General features: G+C 49.4%; 1 protein-coding gene across 2 annotated transcripts in view; it reads left to right on the forward strand.

Annotated features, from left to right (window-relative positions):
• Positions 1 to 11,949: 11,949 nt before the first annotated feature.
• The window catches only part of SGMS1 (sphingomyelin synthase 1), a 110,500-nt gene continuing 96,884 nt past the window's right edge, over positions 11,950 to 25,565 (forward strand). The window contains exon 1 of one of the 2 annotated variants that reach the window (XM_053206822.1): positions 11,950 to 13,365. The gene's annotated coding sequence lies outside the window, so the exon portion shown is untranslated. Of the gene's footprint in view, positions 13,366 to 19,127; positions 19,264 to 25,565 lie in introns of those variants that run through there. The other variant, XM_027049926.2, reaches the window with a different exon arrangement.

The following is a 25,565-nucleotide window of genomic DNA, read 5'->3' on the forward strand; positions in this document are numbered from 1 at the left end:
CGGTGAGCAGTTTGTTTTAGTTGCACCAATATTTGTATCAGTAATACTCTGTCCAGGCGCTCACGTGTGTTTAAAACATGCAGGTTGGATACCGTCCTGTCCAGGTAACACCCATAGTGGCTTAAGTCCATGCCGAGGAGACAAGACTGCCAGCTCCAAGCGAGGAAATGAGCCTTTCGTTCTTCTTGCTTTGTTTTAAACATGTATTTATTCTTGGTCCTGAGGAAAAGATTAGGAAGGAGAATGGTGAATGAATGACCACCGTTTTTTGTTTGTTTGTTTGTTTGTTTTAATTGCTTGTAGGCTGTGGGAAGGGTCCCGTGACAGGAGTTCTGGAGGGCTGTGACCTGGGGACAGCCGTCGCACCGCTTTGCTTTGGTAACGCCCGCTGCTGGGGTAGGGGCCGTGTCATCACGCACAAAAGCAAGCTGCTGCTTATTTTAAACACGGAAGTTTCTCGCAGGAAAGAGAACTCCGGTCTGCGTTCCTAACAGCCTCCCACACGTGAGGGGTCCCCCCGTCTGCAGTGTCTGCTGGCTCAGATGAGGTCACTTCTGCCAGAGACACGAGGACACTCGACTTGCTTGGGTCAACGGCTCCCGACGCGCAGCCCGGAGCACAGCGCTCCGCCATCGGAGGGAAGCCCAGAGTGTCCGTGGGACGGGTCCGTGGGCTTCGGGGCGGGGCTGTGTGAGGCAGCGGGAGGGACACGCCGGCGCCAGCCGCTCTTCCCCACCTCGTGTGTATTTAAAAAGGAAAAAAGCAGATCATTGGTAAGAAAAGGCAGCCGACTTTAGGGGCATCTCCATTTCCTCCGAAAACGCCGGGCCTCACTTTGGGAAATGAAGCGCACGTTTAATACGAATGGGTCCTCGAGGTCGTTTCTTTCTCTTGCCACAGAGCTCGCTGTTTCCAAGTACGAGCTTGATAGCGTTGTGGAAAGGCCTCTCCAGGCTTGTCCCTCACAGAATATCTGATCCCACTGACTTCGCTGTTCCTGGTTGAAGCTGGAGTCGGGTCGACGGGGGGACAAAGGGGCCGGGGAAACAGGAGGTCCGGGTTCCGCGCTTCTGAGTGAGCCTGGATGGTCGGCCCCTTGGAGTGTTTGGGTCCCGTGTGTTGTCACCTGTCACGGCGAGACTAGGCCTGGGAGATGAACGAGGATTCCCCGGCTCTGAAACGATGCAGTTGTCCATCCCCCGACCGGTGTCTGCAGGCAGCGAGGGGGCCTGTTGCGGTGAGAGGTCCCTGGCTCAGTGAGTTAGTCTTAGCTACGTGCTCCGCTTGGGAACTCCTCTTGGGTTGCTTTGTAAAAGTTACTGGTACTTGCTCAGGGGACTTGAGAACATTTCTATTTGGTTCTTAAGGAGCCCCTACTAGCAAGAGTTAGATGGGACTTTGGATGTTTTACTTCTTATGCTGTTCTCAAAACCACTAATACAGAAAGTCTCCAGCTCGTATCTCTGAACATGAGTTTCATAAAGTGCTGAAGTCTGTTCCATCACATTTGAAACACTCTTTCGTTCAAATTGTTTTACGAGGGGTAGGATCTCAGCATAGCGCCTGTGGTGATCAAAATCCTCCTGCCGGGGGCGCCGGGGTGGCTCAGTCGGTGGAGCGTCCGACTTCGGCTCAGGTCATGATCTCGTGGTGGGTTTGAGCCCCGCGTGGGGCCCTGGAGAGCTGACAGCTCAGAGCCTGGAGCCCGCTTCGGATTCTGTGTCTCCGCCTCTCTCTGCCCCTCCCCCGCTCATGCTCTGTCTCTCCCTCTCTCAAAAATAAATACACATTAAAAAGAAATCCTCTTGCTGCTTTAAATGTGCACGTGTTCGGCATGTTCAATAATAGCCTTTGCAGTGCCACCGGGTGACCAGACCACCATTTGTAAGACCGCGCTTCCTTGGTCAGCATGTTCCGTTACATCCTCTGTGTGGCAAGAACAGGCTGAGAGGACATGTGCGGTCAGAGGGGGGGGGGGGGGGCAGGGAGCTGTCCCTGGTGAGCCTCCCGGGACGGCTGGCACTTAGAGCGTGTGACACATTCCCTAGCAGGCGTTTCTGGGTCATAATGTGCTTTACATCAAGGACCCGAGTGGGGTCCTTTCTGCTTTCGTGTCTCTGGTCACTGCCGTCTCCAAGCACGTGCTGAACCCCAGGGTGAGTTCACGTTCCCGGTGCCGTCCTCCTATGGTCTCTCGCCGTGGCCGTGCTTGAGTTTCTCATTTAGGATCGTTAGTCGTTTCCGCCCTCTTACTCTTTGGCTCTGTTAACTGATGTCTGGTATCATCATCTCTTCAGGCGTGTTCGGGGCGTTTCTTGCCTTTCTCGGGCCTGCTCTCGGTCCGTGTCTCGCTGCTCGTCCTCGCCGCGGGGGGGCCGTGTGCTGTCGGGGTGAAGCGGGGGGAGCCAAGCCCGGCCGCCTGGGTTCGAACCCCAGCTCTGCCATTTAGTAGCTGGGCGGTGTCGAGCGTGTGATTCCGTTTTGTTTCTGTGTGCTGGGTGTGAACGTTTCCGGGTTTTCCACTGGCCAACAGACCTCTGCGGGGGCTGCCGCTCTCTCTTTGCTCCCAAGATCTGTATGTGTAACGATCGGAGCGGCCTGCGTGTGACTGCCAGATGAACCGTCTCTTCAAGCCCTCTTCTGGCCTCCTGGCAAGGTGGCTGGAGATACTTGAGCTCACGAGGACACCTCTTGTTTCGGTGACATTGCCCGTCCCTGCTGGCCTCCCCGGGACAAAGATGGTGGACTTCCTCCAGCAGCGGCAGCATCCAATGAGACCTTGTTTGCCGTGGGCTTCACTAAAGCGTTTGCGGGCGCCCTGTCTCGGAGCCCGTGTCACCGCACTGAGCTGTGGTGCTGCTGCTGGCAGAGTCTCTCGAGGAAAGCGAGGCTTACAGCCATTCAGCAGCACGCCCAGGGGCTTCGTTGCACGGTGCGTCCGCAAAGCACATGCTCTTGATGACCATAGGACGCTGTCGCCCTGCGAGGAAGCTCGGACCCGTCTTAGCGAACTAGCTCCCTGGGGGAAAAGGGGCGAAGGGTCCGAAACGACACGCCTCGGGGGCACCCGAGCTTTCATCCACTTGCGCGGCCTCGGTGCCCGTGCAAGTGCTGTCCTTGCCCCTGCGGGCCGGAGCCTCTGTGCAAAACAGGAGTCGTTCTCCTCAGACAGGTGTTTGCACGGCGGCTGTGGAATCTTCACGTCGTATAAGAAGCAGGATGGAGAAGGGCTGGGCTGTCAACATGCTCAGCCAGGAGTCCCACATCCAGGTTATTCTAAGTGCGGCAGCTAAGTTAATTGCTCGTATTCTGGTGAAACTACCACTGCACTGCGTTCCTTTAAACGCACTTCACCTCAAGCACGTACGACCCCTTCTCCCACCCCGGGACTTAGCACAGCACCTGCTGCCAGATGGGTCGTTCGTTAACGTCAGTAGTGGAAGTCGCTTATTCTTGCGAATAACCACCGTGGTGGTAAAGTACTGACTTGGAGGAGGAATTTCATGCCATGAACCTATTAAAATAGTTTCCATTGAAGTGAGGACAGCAGGTCTTGTGGAAAAAAAAAAAAAATCAGCTCTAACCTGTAACAAGACAGATTTTCTTGTGTGCATTGTATGCTGGTTTTGAGGGTAAAAAAAGAGTAATCAACTTATTCCGAGCAGTCAGCATCACCGGGGTGAGTCCCAAACAGGGTGGTGTAGGCGGGGTCAAGGAGCACTGTTTTTCACATAGAAAGTTCTGTTTAAAAGTTGGTGTTGGGGTGCCAGGGGGGCCTAGTCAGTTGAGCGTACGACTCTTGATTTCAGCTCACGTCATGATCTTGCGGTTCGTGCGTTCGAGCCCTGTCCCGGATTCTGTGCTGACATCGAGAGGCCTGCTGGGGATTCTCTCTCTCTCTCTCCCCCTCTCTCTCTGCCCCTCCCCCTCTCATGCTCACATGCTCTCTTTCTCTCTGTCAAAATAAATAAACTAAACAAAAAAGTTGGTGTTGCCTCTCTTGTGGGTCTTTTTCTTTTTCCTGGAAAACACAGCTGACAGATCCATACTGTTGTTGGTGAGGCCGGAATGTGAAGCTAGCCTTGGTGACAGGCCGCCTGCCATCCTCGGTGTGGCTTTTCTTTCCCGCAGATGCCCACCGAGTACTTGGCATTGCATTGCACACCAGAAGGATTAGCACCGGTGGAAATGATTCATTCCCTCTTTCAAGAATTTAGCGTCAAAAAAAGAAACGTGGTGCCGATATGAGGAATGCTCACAAATGCACAGCGAGGGCTTTCTATGTGCACATGAGTGAAGGCTGTCCCCTAAGATGGGCGTTTTTATTTGACACTCCTGTCAGAGCAGCTTCGGAAAGTTTGATGTTCTTGTCCAAAGTCTGATTTGAACCTCTCTCCAAAATGTTCACATAGGGAAGGAGTCTGGATTTGAAGGGGTCTAAGCCATCATTGCAGTTGGAGCCGTGAATTTAACAGGCTACCGTACTTGCATTAGTAAGTAAACACGATCGTTGCCGTCATGTCGTGGGGACATAGGCTCCGACGGGCACTGAATATGCGTTATCTCTGATCTGTGTACCTTCTCACCACACTATGTGTCGTTATCCCTGTCTTGCAGGCCTGGAAACTGAGGCTTGGAAGGATTCGGTAGCCCGGCAGAGAGCACCCTGCGGGCGCACATCAGGAGTGGCGTTCGAGCCTGTTGGTCAAGCCCGTATCCGACCCTTCTCCACTGTCCGTGGTTTTGAGAGTCTTCCGTGCCAAGCGACCCGCATACAGAGCTCTTGCCAGCCGGTAAGCCTGGCACTCCGTCCTCTCAGTGCTGGGTGTAATCTCTAAGACCTTGACTCTCCAGTCCTTCCCTGCTGGGCAGATTTCTTTGCTACTAGGAGGCTCTCTGGATTTATGCGGCATTTGGTCCGTTCTCTCCTTTCTTTATGCCCCCCCTTAGTCTCACACACACATGCGCGCACACCCACGCACGCACGTGCACACGCACACCCTTCCGGTTTGGAGAACTTGAGGCTTCCGTCTATTCCATGACCAAGACGACAGTGTCTCTCATGGCGCCTCCCCGCGTGGAGCCATTTCATAATTAGCGTGCATGTCTTCTCCCTGAATGACAACACCGAGGCCTCAGAGAAACAGGTTCCCGGTTCGTACGTCTTGTCCACTTAAAGCTCTACGTTCTGCGTGTAAAATAAGCAATAGTTGAATTCTGCCTGGCAGAGGTGTTGTGTTTTCATTTGGGGCTCCCCTGTGAAGGGAAACAAAGCAGAACTTCCTGTCCCTTTTAGGGACGTGGACCCTAAAGTGTTACGAAATGTAAAAAGTGAAAGTAAAGCATTGTTCTGAATGCCTTGCTCTTGGAAGAAGGAAGGCACTTTGTTGAGCATGTGACATGCTCCGTGACTTACATGAATCTCCAATATTTGAATTGTACACATGGGTAAGTTAGCAAATCTGATCCTTGAGCGGTGGGTGTCCCAGGTCCTGGGCCAATACCCTTGTCGGATCAAAGCATGCTGGGCTCGGCAGATTTTATCCTTCTTCTAATTGAATGTTCTCAACCACACAGTATACTAGGGGGCATTTGACCCTCTTTCAGAAAAGTGGAAATCGGGGCTGGGAAGAGATGAATGGACTTCCCCAAGGTCACGTGGCCAGGAAGCGGTGGGACCTGGAGCCACGGTGTCAACCGTGTGGTGTCCTGTTGAGGGTGGGGGCCTGGATCCCCTCGTGATTGATCTTTCCTGTTCTGTAAATTGTAGACAATTGGAGAAATAGAGCCAGGATCCAAATGGGAATCAACACAGATGGTCGCTTAATTACTGGTAAAGCAGGGTTGGAGACCTCGCAGGCTTCAATTACCTCCTTCTCTGAAACTGAAACAGAGTTCAACTCCAGCAGCCTTGACCCAGTCCTCCAGCTCCTGCTGGAGAGAAGCCAGCCGCCGTTGCTGTCCTTGCGGAGGGCCGGAGGGAGCTCCTTGCTGCCCCGCCCAGTGCAGCGGCTGAGCGCTGAGCCAGGGTTTCCTGGGATCCCCCCAGACACATTCGTCTCTCACTGTGAGAATGTGCCAGGAGGGGTGGGGCCGGGAGGGAGACGACTCTGATCTGCTTCCTCCCAGGCAACAGACTAAAAGTTCTTCCCCAGAACATACGGGAGGGCATTTTAGGGGTTCACTTCCCCAAGCCCCAGCAGTAGAAATACTGTTCTTTAAATTTTTTGTTTTCCCTTGGGGTTACGTTTGTCTCTCTCTCTCTATGTTGTTATTGTCTCCTTCCTTTCTGATTTTGAGGGCAAAGGAAGAGATGGCTATTTTTCTCCATGTTTTGGTCACGGAGAACAGAAAAAGAACACAGAAACCCAGAAATGGGTCTTTCTGAGACATGTACCTCATCAGATCCTTTCTCCTCACGACAGGTGATGGAAATGTACTGGCATGATGGGAGAAGCTGGTAACTTATAGGAAGCCAAGATGACAAGAATTTTCTTAAATAATCAGTAAGTAAAATTTTGTTGGCCCCTTGGAAGTCTTCCGATTACCGGGTGAATGTTCTACAAGAGACTATGGCAAAAGCATAGCACGATCAAATGACTGAAAAGTCTGAAAGAGAAAATGTTTAAAAAAGAAATACCCAAACCCTTCAAAAAACTCATGCTCACATTTGAGCGATTATTCTTTCTGGTAAACGTGTCATTTTAGGTCGGGAACAGCGGTTGGGGAGATAGGGCCTAAGTATTTAAGGGATTAAGGGAAGATTCCTTTTATATTAACCTCTTCTCAATAAGCTCTTCTCAAATACAGATATTCATGTTCCCCTCGGTTCCATGGGCCCCATTTCTTACCAACTTTTGGTGGGTACGTTTTGGAGGTTAATATGAAGAAACTTGAACTTGGCAACTGTGAATAAAATAGAGCTCCTTGTCTGCACCCTCTCGGTGCATCTCTTATACACATCTGTGGCATTAATGGTTGCTGGTTATCTGACAGTTAAATGTGGTTGATTTTGGTTTCGTTATGATGATGATAATGTCAGTGCACGGGGTTGCCTAGCGAAAAGGTTGTGTATTTCTGAGTCACACAGTCGGAGGCCTGACTCTTGCTGTTGTGCTGTTTAGTGGTTACTCAGCCCCTCGAGCTCAGTTGACTCATCAGTGTGTTGGATTTGATAATCCCGCTCATAAAGCAAAAGGCTGCGGGCAGTACTTTGTGCTATGACTAGGACATTATAGGGCCACCGTAAAAGTACAGCTAACCGTTGAGCAACACGGCTTTGAATCACCCGGGTCCACTTGTCCACAGTTTTTTTTTTTTTTTTCTTTTACAGTACAGTACTTGAATAAACGGGTTTTCTCTTCCTTAGGATTTTCTCCATAACATTTCCTCCAGCTTGCTTTGCTGTAAAAATACAGTATATACTACACATAACATACAAGATGTGTGTTAATTGAGTGTGTTATCAGTAAAGCTTCAGTCAGCAGTGGGCTGCCAGTGGTTAACGTTTCTGGAGAGTCAAAAGCACAGTACAGGGGGCTCTGACTGTGCGGGAAGTTGACATCCCTGACCCAGGGCTGTTCAAGGGTCCGCCGGAATCGCTTTTGTTCCTTATATTTGTATCACGGCTTCCAGATGATAAGCCCATATTGTGAGTCCAGTTGGCCAGCTCAACTTCCTGCTCCTGTCGGGCAGCCGTGGGTTAGTACTGGACGTATCGATAATCGACACGCGGGCAGATGTTAGGACTTGGCCCAGCCAGGAGAGAGGACGGGAGGAGGGGGAGATTTCTGTGGCGTAAATATTCCCCCACGTGTGGGAGGACCAGGAAGTGTGGCTGGGCAGGAACACCCCAGCCTGCACTTTGCTCCCGGCCACGTACCGCAGTGCCCAGAACACCCTGAGCGTAGCCCCCCGTGACGAGTTCTGACCACTTGTTGCCTCTGCCTATAGTCTCGTTTATTTGAGTTGTATGTTTGTACAATCCGAGTTCTGGCGATGGCTGTGTTTCCCCACGGGCTTGCCAAAAACCCCGAGAGCATGACCGTCTGCCCTCGGCGGACCGGTGTGAACAGCACCACGGGCGGCACGTTTCCTGTGAAGCTGTGTTTCAGCCACAGTTCTTCAGGTGCCTGTCTCAGCTCTGGTGGTAAGAGTTTGATTTGGTGGATAAAAGCACGGTTTGCTTTGGAACCTCAAGGCCGTCCTGCGCCCATGCCTTCTGGGGTTGAAGACCAGTCCTGAGACGGGTTTCGAACGTCCACCTCTGTTCTTAGGCATGTGACTGGAGTCCTCCGGGCGCGGCCTCGGCTTTGTAACTGGCGCGGGACCCCTCGTCTCTTCTGGCTGCGCGGTGACCGTGCTTGTGGTTGAGTCAGTCTCGAGTCTCTTCTGTCCCTTTGCTGTGCTCCCCTGAGTCCGCCTCTCATCGGGGATGAGCAGGCGGGGGTCCTCCTCACTCACGGTGGCACGTAGGTTTGCTTTGGTTCAGAAAGGAAGCTTTAATGAAAGTGAGTTGTCTGCAGAGGGAGAGAAACAAAACGAGACGGTATCTGGGCGGTTTCAGGTTCCCACAGGCTTGATGAAAATCTTGGGGAGGAGAATGGAGGGCCGAACGGAAACTGGACCAGATTGCTCAGAGTTTCTTCCAGAAGCAGTTTGTTTAGTGTTCTAGCTCGCCCTTGAGAAGGAAACAGTTGGAGCCTGAGATTGCTAAGGAACAGCTAAGATTGCGGTGGTTGTTTTTTTTAAATCTCACCCACCTAGCTCTCAAAACACATTCTTCGTTGAACCTTAAAAAAAAAAAATGCCTTGCATATTTCAAAACATTCGTTTCTGTCGGTTCCCTGAAACAGATTTACGTAATCTTAAAACACTTAGTTCTCTTATTTCCTCCTAAAACAATAGATATTTATAGTTCCTACTGAGTCAAGGACGGGCTTGGATTATTGCTAAAGTAATTCTTGTCCATTTCAAGCAGAAACTGATGGATAGAAATTGGAGACCTTTGCCTCTGGATAAGAAATATTAACCCACGTCATGGGGCACCCGAGCGGCTCAGCTGGTTAAACGTCTGAGTTGGGCTCAGGTCATGATCTCACAGTTCATGAGTTCGAGCCCCACGTCGGGCTCTATGCTGACAGCTCAGAGCCTGGAGCCTGCTTCAGATTCTCTCTCTGTCCTTCCCCCGCCCGCCCCTCCCCCCCAATTTGTGCTCTCTCTCTCTCTCTCTCTCTCTCTCTCTCTCTCTCTCTCTCAAAAGTAAATAAATAAACATTAAAATTGGTTTAAAAAAGGAAATATTGCCCCATGTCTCAAGTTGAATAAGGGTGTCTTTGGTGGCTGTGAAAGCAGACATGGGAAAAATGACCAACAGAGAAACCTCACCGTGCAGAAAATATTCTGATTTATAATTTCTTCCCCCCAGAATGGACCCGATGCTATTTCTGGACATCCCCAGTGTAGATGAGTGTTTGATGAGGGAGCTGTTAGGTGTGTGGTCTTCAGATGTGTAAATGGTACAGCCTTGTGTGATGTCCAGTCGCCACACTCAGAAGTTTGCTCGGTACTTAGGACTTGTGGGTTAGGGGGGTGGATTCCAGTACAAATAAGACGGCTCATTCCACGTCAAAACCGATCAAGTGCAAACATAGAAAGCTGTGATTTCAAAACAAATGCAGTCAGTGTCATTAGAGGTATATTAACTACTCTGGAAACTCAACAGGAGAGAGAAGTTACTTGTGTGGCAGGAGAGATGAGGCCAGGGAGAGTTTTAGGAGCAGATGACATCTGAAGTGGGTGTTTTGTGAGTAATGCCTTTTTCTGGTTTTCTTAAGTTTATTTACTTTTGAGAGAGAAAGAGAGATCGCATGTGCATGCACTGGGGACAGGGGGCAGAGAGAGAGTGGGAGAGAGAATCCGAAGCAGGCTCTACATCGTCAGTGCAGAGGCCAACATGGGGCTCGAACTCACGAACTGTGAGATCATGACCTGAGCCCAAATCAAGAGTCCACAACGCCTAACGGACTGAGCCACCCAGACACCCCGTGAGTAATGCCTTTTAGTTAAAATACCTATTTTAAAAATTCTAAAAGTTAACCAGTGCTAATTGGAAAGAACTTTTAAAATGTGAACATTATTCAGGCTGGAAAAATTCATCGATATCATCACTGCCTAGAGACACCATCAGTAACATTGTTTTTTTGCTTTGTTTTGTTTTGTTTCGGTATTCTGCCATACTCTTTCTGAGCCTGGATTAGATTCATCCTTTTTTCCTTCCTAAAACAGATTATTTGTTTTAAATATCGTTTTAACACCTGAGTTGATTGACAGTGTACTGAAAGCATGCCACCGTTAATAAACACACACTTACGTCGTGTTTGTTGTTGTCATACGGCACTTCACGTGTTATGTGGTCTGTGATGTGTATACCCAGTCCCCCAGTGGTGGGCATTTTGGTCGTGCTCAACTTTCCATTCTGGTAAAGCCGGCTGTGACGGACCTCTTTGAGCATGCGTTGTGGTGCACTTGCCCAGTTACACGCGCAGGAACTTGGAACAGAGTTGGGCAGTGCTTAGCACTGTAGCTGGAAGGAGCAGTGTGAGGCAGAGGTGGGGGAGGAAGGTGTCATTCTGGGGCAAGGCAAGTGGATCCGCATGTTGAGAGAGACGGGGCCTTCCAGGTCACACCCTTGTCCTTTACTCTTGTCTGTTGGGAGCCGTATTGGAATCTAGCTCCTACTTCCAATGAACATTCTGAGTGTCTTCAGTTTTCCTTAATTTCCCTTATTGTGGGAAGAATTAACTAGTTAATTGTTATGGATCACGGGTAATTAGATATTAGTTATAGATGATAGATAATTAATAGTTCTTCTTTCCAAAACTTCTGGAGAGCCTTAAGCAACCGGCCAGTCGGGGAGTGAACAAGTAATGGAGATTGGGAAGAGATAGTATGTGTGTGTGTATGTGTATGTGTGTGCGTGAGAGTGTGTGTGAGTGTATGTGTGTGTTTGTGTATATGTGTGTGTGTGAGTCTGTTTTTGTGTGTATGTTTGTGTGTGTGCGTGAGAGTGTGTGTGTGTGTTTGTGTATATGTGTGTGTGCGTTTTTGTGTGTGTGTGTGTGTGTGTGTGTGTGTGCGCGCACGTGTAGAAAAAACTGAGAGCAGAGGAGCCGGCAGGTTTGAAAAGCAAAGGAAACATCATTAATACTTGTGCTTTATACACTTTTTAACAAACTGAGTAAAAATTTAAAGATGCTTTGGGAAAGATACAGATTAGGAGAGAAGTATCATAATTTAATAATAATACTATCTTATATTTACTAGGTGCTTTTATGCGCTTGTGTGTTTTACTTGTTTTTTTAAGTTCATGTATTTATTTTGAGAGAGTGCACGTGGGGGAGGGGCAGAGAGGGGGAGAGAATCCCAAGGGGGCTCCTTGTCGCCAGTGCAAAACCCTGGCGTGGGGCTGAAACCCACGAAACCGCAAGATCATGACCTGAGCCGAAACCACGAGTCAGACACTTAATCGACTGAGCACTCCGGTGCCCCTGCTTGTGTTTTAAATGCACGGTTTTACTGAAGCACGTCTCAAACCCCTTCTCAGGGAGAGTGCAGGATTCCCCCCATTTTGCAGGTAAAACAGAGGCCTCGGAGGCTGGCTTGGCGGGGGCATCCCCGGACTTGATGTTGGAGCTGAGGGCTTGGGGCGGGAGGGTCGTGAGGCCCTAGTAAGACGATCCCTGACAGGTGACATGGAGGGACAGCTTCTTTCGTCGTCACCAATGGGAAGAAAGCACTTCCTGAGCCATTTTCCCTTCCCTTCCTGGGAGATTGTGTTACTGCTATTGCCAGAGCTTTCCGGCCACCTTCCTTCCCTTTGGGAGGGGGGAGGGGGGAGGGGGGAGGGTTCTGCTTTCCCACCCCAGGGGGGGTTGACCCCCATGGCCATCTTGGCCGGAGGACTTATTTTGGCCGAAAAAGTGTGACTAGTGACGACACATGCCATTTCCCAGCAGCAGAGAGGCCTGCCGCGTCGCTCCTGTCCCCGCCGCGAGGCCTGCACGTCCCAGGGAGGGGTGCTCCTTCCCCCTCCGTCCGGGGAGGAGCACATGGGTAGCCACAGCTCAGTTCCAAGGAACCAAACAGGAGCCAGAAATTAGACAGAGACAGCCTTTCTCTGTCGTTGGTGCTCTGTGATGCCGCGGCGTAATTTAGCCCGAACCGATGCGTTCCCGCTGTCGTGTTGCAGTCTGTCCCCTGCACTGTCGAGGTGAACCTTCATCACACGTTACCCCTTCAGTAAGGCATTCAACTAGGTATTTGGGGCGGCCCCCCTTGCCCCTCATTTCCTTCTTCAGACACTTGTCGGACATATCCCGGGTCAAGGGCTGGACGTCCAGTCCCGGCCCCCAGCCTCAGGAATCTTTGAGCTGGGCGCCGCGTATCCGGAAGTGGTAAAACAAGGCAGGCGGCTGGGTCCTAGAGACAGTGTCACGTGGTCACTGGCAGGCCGTGCTCGGAGGGGAACCTGCTCTGTTACCATCCTCATGACACCCTTGGAGTGGCTTTGCTCTCCGCCACCTAAGCTCATCTTCCCCCTTCTCTCCTCCTCCTCAACCCGTGTTTACTGCACTGTGTAGTTTGTGCCGAATGCTAGATTTCCTTACTCCCCACTTGCATTTGTGCTGACACCATTTGTACCAGCTCATCCACTAGATTAGTGTCTGTGTCCTTTCTTTTGACACGTGTTGCAAGCGGCTTAACACCACACAGGACATTATCTTAAATTTTTCCTCGTCATATAAATTGCTTAACATTTAATTAATTTATTACAACAAAATTGAACTCTCAGTAAATTGTTGACTGTTTTTGTTGATTTTTTTCTCCCCTTGAAGTTACTGATTCTTTTTTCCGTGACGTGTTAAGGCTCTGCGTGGACTTCGTAAATACCTTACCTCCGTTCGGGACAATTCAGAGTTGAACTGTCTTATTTCAGATCCCGTGTCTGACAGTCTGACAGGTGTTCAGGAGATCTGACTTGACTTCACGTTCCTAGCGACTAGGTGTGGCTTCAGACCGTGGAGAGAAACCGAAAGTCCCTACAGGTCTGTCCAACCAGTAGTTTCCAGGCTAAGACAGTGAATGATTTGGCCACTCCCTTCCTCTCTGATTGAATTCAGCTACTTTCTGTCTTGTTACTTCTGACCACCTCTCCACTTTGACTTCAAAAGGCACATGGTTAATTTATTATTCAAGTCCCATCTTGGACCAACGGCTTTCAAACTTTTTTTGTCCAATATACGCAGAAGAAAAGGTCATCAAGTCGGACAGAAGGAACACTCAGGGAACTGCTGTGATTTATTGGTAATGGTGTGTTTTTAAGTTTGGGTGGTAGGTTCATGACTGTTGACTTTAATATCATTTTTCCTGACAAATAATGTTGAAGGTATTTTCTTGTATGTATTAGATACTATCTAACCAAAAATTTTCTTCAAATGTAGAACACAGTTCATGTTGTTAAATGCACCCATTGCGTTTATATTGGCATAACTGTGACGTTAGTTATTTTAACAACTTTAATTTTCTTGTAAAACATCTTAGATGGGCATTTTAAAGAGTCAACAGAGCAAAATAATTTTGTTTTCAAGACACTATTTGTTGACCTTTGATTTCCCGATGATCTTCATGTAAATATAAGAATCAGTATAGTTGAGGGCTCACCCAGAGAAATATTTTCTTTTGTTCTAACACAGAGAAGTATCCTCTGTTGGGAAGGATATAGAAAGTTAATGTCTGGTTATCGAAAGGGACTGGCCACTAGTCCCTTCGTTTTTTTGCAGGAGAATCTAAATATTTACAGAGTCTGAAACGTTAGCTCTCCGTCTCCTCAACTGTAAGCCCACGCCTGTTTGTCAGCTATGGAGATCAGACATGACAGCCCCAGCTTGGGGGTCAAATATACATGGCTTTGAAGCCAGCTCTGACTCATCTTAGCCGTTGACCTTGGGCATCAAAACCTTCTTGACGCCCAGTTTCCTTGTGGGCTCAGTACGGCTGTTAACACCTGCCTTGCTGTGTTGTGTGCACTTTAAATGGGAAGTAACATCTGTACAGTAGGAGCCACTGTCATGACTGGATGCTCAGCACATGAATTAAATTGAGCGTATTGTTCTTGTTCCAGGTGGAATTTCAAGTACATTTTCCTGTAGGAACAGTGTGAAGAATGACGTTTGAGTACAGTATCAGAAATATTATTAACACTGTACTTGGATCCATCATAAGTTAAATAGGCTTTTAAAGACTGGCCAGAGAAGCCAATGTCTACATTTTATCTCTAGTGAAATGCATTTCAGGTACCACCTAAGGGTTCATTGACTCCAGACCTTAGAAGTGAACTTTTAGAATGTAATTTATTACCAGGTTGAGGACTGACTGTTTCGATAACCTCTTGCTCAGACATAAAATGGAATGTCTTGACAGGTGGTGGTGTTTTTTTGGGCAGACAGATGAGCCCTCCTTTCTACTCGTGAGAAGGAAACTCACCTTCTGCAGAACTTACAACTCTTCCTGCTGAGCCAACGATGTAGTTCCAGCGTAGACCGGCCAAAATTGGGACCTTGACCACTGGGTGGGCGTGTTTTTCCTGAGAATCTTAAAAATTCCAACTATGGGATAATCCCTGTTAGGGGCAGAGCTGGGAGGTAAGTGGAAGAAGGCAGGTTTCAGGAAGGGAGACTGGAACCGCCTGTAGGAGCAGAGATGCCATTTTGCCCTGCTGGAGCCATTTCGCGTACGTCCTCAAGCCCAGCTGCCCTGTGGCTTTCCTGTTGCTGGGCTACTTAGAGTCCACGCAGCGCCCCTCGCTCTTACCCATGATGCTCCACGTGCCATTTCTGTTACCTGCAAGTTAAAGAATGCTGACTAACTTATGGGGTTGTTTAGACTTGGAATACTGAAGAAGTTGTGTCTTTGTCATGGCAATTCTAATAAATATAATTACATAGTAGGACAGCTGATTGAGGACATACCTTTTTGAGAACAATGGTGGTGTTGATTCCCAGTTCATAAAAGCAGAAATGTATTAGCAAAATCAAAGGGTGCTAGTGACTGTGTGTGTGTGTGTGTGTGTATGTGAGAGAGAGAGAGAGAGAGAGAGAGAGAGAGAGAGAGAGAGAATGACTCTTAGAACACACTGATGATCACCAGAAGGGAGGTGGGGGGAGATGGATGAAAAAGGCGATGGGGATTAAGGAGTACGCTTGTTGTGATGAATACCCGATGATTAAAATAAAAACTTTGTGAAAAAGAGAGAAAGAGGATTAACGACTCTTGACCGGAGTTTGCTCTAACGCACGCATCTTATGACGTGTAGATTTTAAACCAAATAAACACAGAAATTCACGTGATGATTCTAGTAGTTGGGAGTTGCCTCGAAGCACTGCCCTTTGCTACCACTTACAGTTGCGAGCACCTGCAGGTGACCCAGTGGAGGCTCGTGGCTGCACCGTGTACATTGCGAGAGATGTTTGTCTTTAAGGAGCAATTGGTACTTTGGCAAGATTGGCAGATGTGTGTACGTGTGTTCCTTTCCAGCAACGGAAGGTGAAATGACTTAGTGCCTCTGTTTCCTTCAGTGGGCCAGTGCTGGAGGAACTGAGACTTTATGTGATGACACTCTTGTAAACTGTACTTCCCTTTAGGAAGCATCCGGTTCGCTCTCTCTCGGCAGTGGCGCTCTGTATCGTTGGGGCATGTCATAAAGAGCAGAGAAACGCGCCTGCCACTTGAGGTCTGCTTGCCAACTGGTCTGAACAGCCATCAATGGTTGCTTACTCTCAAGGGGGCAGCAGTCAGAAGGAAAGTTTTCCTTTCTCCTTTGCGGCCGTTGTAGAACTGAAACACCATGTATCTCAATGACAGCTGTTTCTTCAGAATCTGTTACATCCTGGTCTTTGAAACACGATCTCTTCCTCCGATGGACTTTTGTCATCTGGGGGGAGAGAAAGGTCAGGGGTCTCAGGAAGAAGGAAGATGCCACAGTTCTGGAAGTCCATTTCGGGATGGAGTTATAAAGAATAAGGTCAGTAGGCATTTGGAGGAAAGGAGAGTTGTCTAAGGCTTGACCCCGTGAGGAGGGTTCCAGGAAATGGAAGTGTCTAGAAGGTGACAACTAGTATGAAGGGCGAGTTGAAGGTCATCAGCCCCGGAGCCTGTATGTACTGTTCCTGCTGCTTCGAGGGAACAAGGAGACCAGTTGGGTTATTTGACTGAGGGTTTTCAAGGTGGAAGATGGCTGTTAGACAGTTGGAGGCCAGCTTTGGAACGACTGACACCGTGGCCTGGGCCCCATGGGCTCATGGTCACTTTTTTTGAACTGTGCAATGATAGTCTGTACTTTGCATAATAATTTTAGGGAAAAAAGACCTCCTAGAAACAGTTATCCTTTTTCTACGGTGAGAACATTCCAACAGCATTGGCAACTGTGTCCTCATTCCCCAAGCATAAAGGTCACTGTAACCGTCTTTTAAGTGCCTTGAGTTATGGTTGCATGTGAACATATTTTTAAGCTTTGCTTCCTAGACAGAGCACCCAGGCTATGAATTTTAAGTTTGACTGGATCCTAGGCAACAGAAGCAAACTTAATTGTCTCTCTCTTTCCTGTACAGCTACTTTCCCTTCCTCTTTCATGTACTTCACTGTATCTGTGTATGTCTACACACACGGACAATTGCATTTTCGAGACTGTAGGTGTTGTTGACGGAGTTGCTCGCATACCTGTAGGTTTTGTGTGTGTGTGTGTGTCCTTGTGATATAAAAGAGCTATTCATGGTGTAACAGCCAACATATTATCAGTTTGGCCAGTATAACTGGTTATAATAGTTTTGTAAACAGAAAATCACTGTGCTTAAAAATACGTATTAATTTGTGTGACTGTTTGAGGAAAGTTGCCTATAAAGCAAATATTTTCCTTTTGATCTCTGCTATAAAACCAGGTTGTTTAATTGGTAGAGAGAGGGAAGGTTTATGACATGGTGGCATGCTGGACTTTCACATTTATCAGGTGCTGGCGATGATGCATCAGGAGCACAGAGGGAGGGACCTGGCCGCTGGAACAGCATTCAAGGGACACCCAGCCTTGGTGACCTGGCATAGGGGGATGAGTGCATGAGCTGGGAATGGGGGAAAACGGTACAGATATGTGAAGCCCACATAGGAGGCCCTCATCATACCTGTTGATACTGAATTCTCTGGAAAGGGGCAGGGCTCAGATGACTCCAGAATTTAACTTAAAGCATCCAGGATGATAAGATTACTTTTATGTGAGAGTCAACAGAGATTTTCAGCTTCATCATCTAGACTGGGCGAATTTATGCCTGTTACTAAGCATCAGTGTGAGGTCATAGGCTTACCTTGCCCTTTTTGACCATAACGTTGGTCTGTCAGGTGGAGGAATTCTTAGAGACCTTAAGAGAGATGATGAAGCAGTTTGCTTAGGGCTGGCTTCCTGGTCACTCATGGGCAGAGCTGGGATTAGAGCTGCAGCTCTGGGTTCCTGGTGCCCTGTTCTTTCACTCTTGCATGCTGGTTTGCAGAAAATCCCAGTTTAGAAAGGGCCTTTGATCTCACTCTAGATCTCATCTTTGCTGATGAGTATTTTGAAGAAATTTTGGCCTATAGAATGACTGGTTCTGAACAAATATGCGAAAGTTAAACTTAGATCTTCTCCAAAGCCAAGAAGATTTACTTTGTAACTTAAAAAAAAATTCTTACTCTGTTAAAACTCTCTACTCCCACTAACCATCAACTCCTTTCTTTACTGGTCCACAGAACCTGGTGGTTCTGGAGGCTTCTGTGATTTGCCAATTCCCAGTTACCTAAAGTTTCCTTTAAGTATTTTTACTCCAGTAACCCAGATGGAATGAGTATTTGAAAATCATTCTTACTTTTTTAACAGTTGATTTACTGTGGCGTCAATGAAATCATTTCCATTTTAAGCCTTTTTTTTTTTTTTTTGGTAGTAAAGCTCCTATTGTATAACACCAAATCCAAGGATCCTAAATCAAAAGTTTCTTTAATTAAAAAAAATGTTTATTTTGAGAGAGAGAGAGAGAGAACACGTGTGAGCAGGGGAGCAGGGGAGCAGGGGAGGGGCAGAGAGAGAGAGAGAGAGAGAGAGAGAGAATCCCAAGCAGGCTCCAATCAGCCCCACCTGGGACTCCATCCCACCAACCAAACCCTGAGATCATGACCTGAGCGGAGACTGAGCCACCCAGGCACTCCTCTTTAATTTTTTTTTTTTAATCACTCAAATAAGGGACTCAGACCATACAACACCAGAGTACTATTTCAGCTCTGAAATTATTTGGATATTTTAACATTGAAAAGACTTTTTTTTTAAAGGCTACTTGGTCCATAGTTTTGGTGATTCTGACTCAGAGCTTAGAGGGACAAGACAGCACCGGTGAGTGCCTGCTGTATGTCCAGCACTGTGCCAAAAACGCTGTCCATGTATTATGACATGCGAGCTGTCCCACAAGCCGTGTCAGGCGGGTGTTTGGTCCCCCTTCTCTGCAGATAATTAACTTGCCCAAGGTCATTCGTGTCAGAGGTCAGGTCTGAATCTGCCGTGATCCCAGATCCCATGCTCATTACATCCAGAATCACCGCCTAACTCGAGAACTTTTCCCTGAAGGAGTGGAAATCAGCGTACATCCACTGCTCAAGTATTTCATAACAAGATTAATTCTTGTTTGGAAAGAGTTTCTGAAGAGCCATCCACCATTTCCTTGAAGTTGTTAGAGGCTGAAGTTAGAAAAAAAAAAAAAAAAGATTTTTTTTTTGTTTTTTTGTTTTAAAGGCTGTAAAACGGCCCCGAAGCCCGATATAAATCAAGAAAGGAAAGTTCCGCCTTAGCCGCCAGTGAACACGCTTATTGGTTAGGACTGCCCGGGCTGACTCATTTCTTTTTTGCTGTGTTAGAGGGCCACACCCTGCATTCCAAAAACCCTCCGCCGCCCGGCCACGCCCGCGGCCTCCGCGCCGGAGCCTCGGGAGCGGCAGTCGGCGCGCCAGCTGCCCGCGCCCCGGAGCCCCGCGCGGGTGTCCGTGTCGGGGTCGGCGCGCGCCGGCCGGCCAGGCCGCGGGGCGAGGCGCAGGGCCCGGGGCGCCCCCCTCCGTCCCCCTCCCCGCCGGGGCCGCGCGCGCGCGCGCTCACTCGGCGCCCCAGGAACCGTCCCGAGACCGCCCCCGGGGACCGGAGACGTAAGCGTGCGCCTTCGGGGACGCGTGGCTCGGATCGGGTGCTGTGCGCGGTGCGCGCCGCGCGCCGCGCTGGCGGAGACGGCGGGCCCGGGTGCGGGCGGGCCCGGGTGCGGGAGGCGGCGTGCGGGGACGCGCCGCACGTGCGCGGGGCCCGGCTCCGCTTGGGGGCGTCGTGGGTTCCCGGGGCAGCCTTTCGGGCGGGCGGGCTTGCGCGGACGGCCAGGTTCCTGGGTTTGGGGGAGTCCACCCTCAAGGTCCGGCGCCCGTGCCTGCCGAACGTCCCCGGCGAGCTCCCGTGCTGGCGGGGAGCCGGGGCCAGGGCAGCACGTGCTCCGCGTGTTTACTCCACCGCCACGCGCCCTGAGCGTTGTGGCCAGCAAGTGCTCGGGTGACTGGTGCATAGAAGTCCCCGCAGAATGCCCGGCCTGGCGCCCCCGGCCCCGTGGGTGCTTGCTCTGCGCGGCGGCCAAGTCACACCGAAGTGACAGCCCGGAGACCTGAGGTCTCCGGCCAGTCCCCTCTCTACCCTGTTGCCTTCTCCCTTGAAACTGTACGTAGAAATAAAATCGTGGAACTTCCTTAAACATATTCCTGTGTCGAATACGAGTCCGCTAGTGCACCGAGATTTGTTTGTGTGCTGTACGTGAAGTATGTTTTTGCGAGGGGGTGGGGAGGTGTCCGGGACAGGAGAAGCCGAATCTCGTGATTATTCTGGTTGGCTGAGGACGCACACAGTGCCACAGACGTGTGTCGCCGTCAGAAACACGGACCGTCCGGGCAAGGCGGGCCGAGGGCGTCCTGGTAGCGGAGCGGGTGGCGGGAAGGTTGTAAACTGAACCCCGAAGTTGCGAACGTGAATGGCGAAGCTGTGAGTGGTGCCCTTCTCCTTCATTCGCGGAGACAGAGACGACTGCAAGCCGACAGGCCCTGTGGCAGAACGGCTCTTTGCAGCTGACTTCGTAGCTCTGGGAAGGAAACCTCTCTAGAAAGAAATCCACATGTAGTAATTAAATTAATTGGGTGGAATTTTTAATTAGTTACACCTTGACCTCCGGGTAGCGCTGTGTCCAAGCTCACAGGCTTGTTGCTCTGTCGCTCTGACTTTAACTCATCAAGTGCCTCTGTGTGAGATGTGACAACACGGAATCCTGGTTCTTTTGAGGACCAGCCTGTGATATCGAAAGAAATGGCGTGAAGTGCCCTGGGGTAGTTGGAAAACTCCCCCCACGGGCGGTGACAAGGGGAAAATATTTTGGTAAATCTCTCCAGTGTCTAAAATCTAAAGGGATGAAATAAACTTAGATTTTTTTAAGTTTCCTTTTTCAAGTTTATTTATTTTGAGAGAGAGAGAGAGAGAGAGAGAGAGAATGTGGGGAAGGGGCAGAGAGAGAGAGAGAGAGAGAGAGAAGCCCCACTCAGGGCTTGAAGTCAGGAACCCTGAGATCAAGAGTTGGACACTTAGGGGCGCTTGGGTGGCTCAGTCGGTTAAGCATCCGACTTTGGCTCAGGTCATGATCTCACAGTCCGTGGGTTCGAGCCCCGCGTCGGGCTCTGTGCTGACAGCTCGGAGCCTGGAGCCTGCTTTGGATTCTGTGTCTCCCTCCCTCTGACCCTCCCCGGTTCGTGCTCTGTCTCTCTCTGTCTCAAAAATAAATAAACATCAAAAAAAAAAAAAAAAGAGTCGGACACTTAACCGATTGAGCCATCCAGGCGCCCTTAAATTCGATTTTGATTTGAGCTTTGCCTAATAATTGTGACAGGGCCGGGCATTTAAGGACCTGCTATTATCAGGCAGTGAGATGCTTTATGCCCATACCTCATTTAACGTTTACATTATTGCCGAGGGATAGAGGTATTGTTTGTTTTATAGTTGAAGAAGCAGCTTTGGCAAGGTGACATCATCTCCAGATTTCACAGCCGGTGAGCTGGGTTTACACTCGAAGGTGGCGTTTAAGATTTGGTCATTTTTCCATGTGAAATAATCCACAGGAGTTTCTTCATTCAGAGCAGATGTGTGTGTGTGTGTGTTTGTGTGTGTGTGTGTGTGTGTGTGTGTGTGTGTGAGATTTTAAACGCTCCTTGTTGCCCCCGTGCCAAAATGCCGAAGTTCAAGGAATAACGCATTTACTCTGGGAGCCCATGGTCTTCAAATATTAACTAAGCAAAGCCCTGTTCTCGATGAACCTGTTAGCGCATGTGACCACCTCATAGTTACTGATTTAGGGTGACTTTCTACTGTTTTTTTTTTTTTTTTTCTTTGAAGCCCTTTTCATTGTGGACTTGCAGATTCTTCCTGCTCCTTCCTCATTCACCCAAGGGCAAGGGCAGCTCAGGAGTTCTGTCGTTGTCGAATCAAGCCGCCTGGTCCGTGGCATTCTCTGCGTGTGAGCGTGCACCCGCAGTAGTTTCTCCGTGATGTGACACGTTTTTAAATTTGTTTTCAGCACACAGGTTAGCGTCGCACCTGTCTGTTAGGAACGGTGAGGTCGCGAACGTCACGCTCCACGCGCTACGACTTTTCTTGTCAGGTGAAGGTGACGAAGTCTCCGTGTGTCTCACCAGGGGCGGCCGACAGCAGGAGGGTCCATCTGCTGGGTCGTCTCTTGGGATGTCCCGATGAAAGAGAACGAGGCCGTGAGCTGCAGTATCTATGCCAGAACCGGGTACCGCTCACACCCCCACCTTGTCGTCGTCACCGTCTGTTGACACAGAACGCCCACCTGCCTTCCGCGGCAAGATGCCAATGCCGTAGCCTCCTCCCGAAACCTGTCTAAATCCTCGCCGCACTAAGTGACTTGAGTTCTGGAGGATGTTGAAAGCACATGCCGGTGTGATGATAACACCCCTGGGGGGTTATCTTGCGAAAATCATGGAGAGGAGGAAGTGTGCCGGGCAGCTTGGCTTTCAAAACTGGGGGTGGGGGGGATGGTCAGTTCTGGAAACTTGACACTCAGGGCTTACGTTGGCATCATCTAGCAGAACTATAAATGACAGTCTTGAAAAGACGGGTAGGGATCGATTTAGAAAGAGTGGCGACGTTCGGTATCCAGCGTCACTCCTTTCCATCTGACCCCATTTCCTTTTTGGTGGTGACCGGACAGGTATGTCAGCATTGCCGTAGGCGATGACAGGTCGGCCTCAGCCAGACAGTTAACAAAGTGCTCTGTGTTCTTTGCTCAAGGTGGGACAGATGTAGGTGGGACAAGTGGGTTTGTGTCTTGTCCCAAAGGGGGATGGTCGGGAGGGTGACGTCAGCCTCGCGCAAGGTGCCAGCGGTGTGGGGCCCTTGATAACAGTTGGAGGAAAGACCTCACGCACTGGCGGAGGTGGAGTATTTAGAACCAAGGAGGCGACGGTCCCTGAGTTCTCTGGAGCACTGGAGATGGTGGTAAAGAACGGGGACTCGGGGGCGCCTGGGGGGCTCAGTCCGTTGAGCTTTCGACTCTTGGTTTTGGCTCAGGTCATGATCTCAGAGTTCATGGGCTCGAGCCCGAGTTGGGCTCTGCGCTGACAACATGGATCTTGCTTGGAATTCTCTCTCCCTTTCTCTCTGCCCCTCCCTCCCTCTTTCTTTCTCTCTCTCCCTCTCAAAATGAGTGGACAAACTTAAAAAACAGAGCAGGGACTCTGGCTTGACTTCGGGCAAGTTACTTGACTGTTCTGGGCGTCTCTCTTCATTCATAAAACGCGGTCAGTAATACCTACTTTATATGGTTGTCAAAGATGTCCAAGGATTAAATTAGATAATCCACGTGAAGTGCTTAAAAACCAAGCCTGATGTAAATTTTATGTGTGAGACGCTAGTCCTCTGTTGATCCTGCCTTCACCACTTTGGGCAAGGCTGTGTATGTTTCTCGGTCTGTGTTTCAGTGTGTGCCCAGAATGGGGTAATCCAGTTTGGCCACGGGTCTGGAAACTTTGAACAGAGGTTGAAGATGCTGGGGACGCGTACCTTCGCGCAGAGGCTGAAAGATGGTCGTTGCGTCCTGTAAAGTGAAACACAGGGGGTCACGCACGTTCTCAGTTGTGTATGTTTTATCCAGTCCAGCAGGTGTTTTCTCTTAAGGAGCTGTCGTCTGGTATCCTAGAAATCTCCATGAAACTAGAAGTTAGAAGCGCTCTTTCTTGGTATCAGTCTGATCTAACTAACAGTGATGCGATCTGAGGCACTCAGCTGAACGCAGTGGTTTCCCGGGCTGGTGGGGAGGAGTGTGCTGTGCACGTTCAGTGTGCAGAAGCCCGGGACGCTGCTAGCGGCTGCCTGCGTGGGAGGAGCCCCTCGCCCAGGATTAAAGGTCCAGTCCGCATGTCATCAGTGCTGAGGTTGAAAGCCCCTGCTTGTTCACTCTTCAGTATGTGTTTCTGAAATTTGAATCCTGATCTTTGCTCTAGCTCTGTCAGAGGGAGCGTTAAGGGTCTGTTTAGGAAAGGGCCTGGGAGAGTTCATGTGTTCTGGAATGTGCACACGTTTACAGCGTCTACACTTTATTAGCAGCCCAGCAAGATCTCATTTGCTCCGTTCCCCGGAGGAGTATTTTACAGGGGTTCAGGAGTCAGATAAGCCTGTGTTTGCATCTCGGCCGTACTGAATTAACCCGCTGTGTGATTTGGGGCAAGTTTCTTTATCTGTGAAAACCCAGTCCCTGTCTCATGAGAGTCGCAGGAATAAACGAGGCCACGTACATAAATCTTGCAGTCCGGTTCGTAGGCACAGTAGTAAGCCATTGTTTTGTTTTGTTGTTTTTTTAATTAACTTTTATTTATTGATTGGTTTTGGTGGTGGGGTTAACCGAGACTTGCTGACATGTGAGACTTGGAAAGAGGATGAATAGAGAAATTGGATTTCTAATAGCAGACAGACAAGAAACAGAAAAGGGGTCCTGGTCAGGATTTAGGAGGCTGGAGTCTTAGGAAGTATGAACTGTGGCCTCTGGGGAGGGCCCGTGGCATGCACCGAGGGCAGAAACGCTCCAGAGCGGGCACAGCAAGAGCCCTGTTACCCGCCCCCCTCTCCAGCCCTGTACTCACCCCCTCACCCCCACCCCCGCTGCTGGGACCAGCCCGGGGCCTTTCTGCCTCCGTGAGCTGTTCTACCGTAAAAACTTGTTTGGAGCTTTTGATCTTGGGCAGTTTAATTAACTCTGTTTTCTCATCCTACTCTTGATATTGTGGTCTCTTAATAGATTTCCTAGTGCCTTAAGGTACAGGCAGCACCCCCAGCCTCGTGTACACGCAAACGTGTGAACTCTGCAGCCTCAGTGACTTCCTATACCCGCTCAGCCTCCCCACGGAAGATGCAGCAAAGCTTTCACGTGACTGCTCTTCCTGTCACCGTATTGGTGTGGCAGTCGTGTTCTAGGAGTCCGGAGGCCATCTGTGAGTCAGGCAGCACATCCGTGAGATCAGTGGAAAGTTCGTGTATCTGACTTAAGAGGGATTTGGTGCGTGTGTGATGAGGTGTGGGTGGAAAGATTGGCCAAGCCGCCACGGTGCCTACAGCCCACCTGCTCTCTGCTTTGTAAAGGGAGAGAGTTTTGCAGCTCGGTTCGTCTTCCAGGATTGGCCGGAGAGACGCAGCAGTGAAAAGTTCCCTGGCTTAGCAAGAGGCTCTTACTCAGGTTGGAGGGTTGGAGTTAGTTAGTGGACTCTTTTTTTTTTTTTCTTTTTAGTAATTTATTTTTTAATTTACATGCAAGTTAGTTAGCATATAGTGCAACAGTGATTTCAGGAGGAGATTCCTTGGTGCCCCTCCCCCATTTAGCCCATTTCCCCCCTCCCATCACCCCTCCCGTAACTCTCTGTTTGTTCTCCATATTTATGAGTCTCTCCTGTTTTGTCCCCCTCCCTGTTTTTATGGTATTTTTGTTTCCCTTCCCTTATGTTCATCTGTTTTGTCTCTTAAAGTCCTCATAGGAGTGAAGTCATATGATTTTTGTCTTTCTCTGGCTAATTTCGCTTAGCATAATACTCTCCAGTTCCATCCACGCAGTTGCAAATGGCAAGATCTCATTCTTTCTGATTGCCGAGTAATACTCCATTGTATGATATACCACATCTTCTTTATCCATTCATCCGTCGATGGACATTTGGGCTCTTTCCATACTTTGGCTATTGTCGATAGTACTGCCATAAACATGGGGGTGCATGTGTCTCTTTGAAACAGCACTCCTGCATCCCTTGGATAAAAACCTAGTAGTGCAATTGCTTGGTTGTAGGGTAGCTGTTAGTGGATTCTTAAAGAGATTTCGTTTTTGCGCTCAAGGTCCCTGCTGCCTTTGAACTGAATCGTTTGCATCCTACTG

The sequence above is a fragment of the Acinonyx jubatus genome, chromosome D2 (assembly GCF_027475565.1).
Source record: "Acinonyx jubatus isolate Ajub_Pintada_27869175 chromosome D2, VMU_Ajub_asm_v1.0, whole genome shotgun sequence".
Taxonomy (NCBI): Eukaryota; Metazoa; Chordata; class Mammalia; order Carnivora; family Felidae; genus Acinonyx; species Acinonyx jubatus.